The sequence below is a fragment of the Nicotiana tabacum genome, chromosome 24, assembly GCF_000715075.1.
Source record: "Nicotiana tabacum cultivar K326 chromosome 24, ASM71507v2, whole genome shotgun sequence".
Lineage (NCBI taxonomy): Eukaryota > Viridiplantae > Streptophyta > Magnoliopsida > Solanales > Solanaceae > Nicotiana > Nicotiana tabacum.
The window spans coordinates 51,089,372-51,091,931 of NC_134103.1; positions in this window are offsets into that span (position 1 = coordinate 51,089,372).

The window sequence follows — 2,560 nt, forward strand, 5'->3', positions numbered from 1 at the left end:
GACGAGCTACCTATAGATGTTTTACCATTTCCTATTAGGCGTCTTTTCACATCATCGATGATCCTTACTCGCCTTATGGTAATCCTTCTGTACCAAGGATAACAAATTTCCTTACTCGCGAGGGTGACACTTAGTATAACTGGCACATACAGTCCCTTAAGCTTAACTTTTCTCAAATTGCTTGCTTTAGGAAAGCGTCTTCCTGAATGACCTTTAACGGTTATTCTTCTGTCGTCTATTCTATTATCGCCGGGATGCAATCTCTGAAATTCTCATGATGCCAACTATTACTCAGTCCCTAATTTATGTTTAGTTTATCTTGTTCACCAGCCCATACTGATTTCTATTACTCTGGGGTCTAACTTTTCCTTCTGGTAGTCGAGTTGGAGTCACAAACTTATTTCTCGAAATGAGGGTATGACTTTATGGACTATACTCTTTTGTTGTCTCAAGGCATATCACCTCTCATATTTTCCTTCCCTTGACTATAGACTCGGTAATACTATCATTTTTTTTATCTACTGTTGTTAGCCATTTATTAAATTTTACTCATAATGTTTCATTAATTCTCTTCTTATTTCCTTGCTAATATTTCTGTCTATCACTTTATTCTGAGAACTTCATCAAGATATTCTTTTGCTTTTAGCCCCCCTTTGTCCATCCACTGGCTCTTCGATTTGCCTAACATTCTTTCTCTACTAGGGACGGGAGCCACACTAAGGTAATATTTATCCCTTCAAGGCTTCCAGTGCCTATCTTTGTAGTACTCATATCTAGCTGTACTATTTTAGAGTGCACCATCTGGGTGTCTCACAAGGAGATCTATTAGCATATTTGCAATATCCTTCGGAAATGTCAACTGACACAAACAATCCATCCATAATTTTGGGTTACTCTAACCCCAACGAGATCCTAATATCCCGTCCTTCTCTCGAACCATGTTTGTTAGCTCCCATAGGGCATAACTGAGATGGGTGTGGCCATTTATACATATCTCTGTCACTGTTGAAGGTAAATCAAAATGCTTATATCTCTCTTCCTGAATTGTTGATAATGATCATCTTCACTAACCGGGTACCTCGTACCCTTCTTCATCTTGCTTCTTTTACTTGTTGAATCTTATACCTTCTGATTCCCTCGTTGCTTTTTATCATATGGGTGGATAGATATTCTTGCCTTAAGGCTCCTTATCAAGAAGCTTACGCATCTTAGTACACATATGGTCTGCTGAAGACCTCACATTTACTCATCATATGCATGATGCAAAAATTGAGTTCCTCTGACTCAACTCTTCCACAGCCGTATTCAATCCCTTACCAACCGTCTTTTGGATGTAGGTATCGTTTTATTATGAATAAAATAGAATTTAGGAATTTGAATTCGTATGAATGATGTCACGCCCCCACCTCGTGGAGCGTGACCGGCGCTCAACCGAATGGACCCGGTCGAGCAAGCCTGTTAGACACTATCTACCGACTCACCTATGATCCAGAGAAGGCATGCTCTCATTAGTTAGGCAGTAGAAAGTTCATACATATATACGTTACTAGGTCGTTTCATTTTCTTACATCATTGTTAAGTTTCAAAATACATACATCCTTTTGACTGAGCAGAACAAGAGCCCAAAACACAACATGATCCGTTGACCTTTCTAACACCCATATACAACCCACATAGTATCTACGGAGCCTCTAAAGATACAAAATAGAGTAAATATGGTGACGGCAACAAGGCCCCGACTATACCTCAAAACGTGACTACAATATAAATAAAAGGTACAACACATGATCCCGAAATGAAATGGGGCTCACCGAGTCTGCTGAGAAGAGGATGCAGCACTATCCGTGATCAACACTGTATGCTATGGAACCACCTGCATCCATTTAAAGATGCAGTGTCCCAGGCAAAAGGGACGTAAGTTCTGTCGAATAGTACTAGTATGTAAAACTAAAACACGGTCTCAATAGAATGAACAATAATACAGGGGGAAACAGTCAAGAATGCAATATGAGCTTTAAATAACACTAAAACATCAAGTTAAGGATCACATAGATTTTTAAGTCAATCCCCGCAATATTAGGTTGGATGGCTTTTATTGCCAATATGCCACAATCCATAATACCACCGTGATCTTACACGGAGTCCGATCTCGGCCCGATCGGCTAGGCCATCTCATTTGAGACATCAACCATATTCACAATTTCATCCACAATACCACTGTGTTCTTACATGGAGTCCGATCTCGTCCCGATCGGCTAACGCCATATTGTGAGTGTTAATGCATGAAGGGTGATGCCGTGCCATGATATGAGAGTAAAAGCACGAAGGGTGATGTCGTGTCGTTTCTATTAATTTTATGGTGAGATTGAGAGTAAAAGCACGAAGGGTGATGCCGTGCATTTTTCCTTACTGTATTCACTATTCATGCTGATTCATGGTATATTGACTTCTCCGGTGATCATTCTGTTGTAGTTCTTTATCTTGTATTCCCCTCAGTATATTTCCCCTCCTGACATTTCCTGTTTGTTCTTCATTTCTGTTACTTGCATATACACTGTTA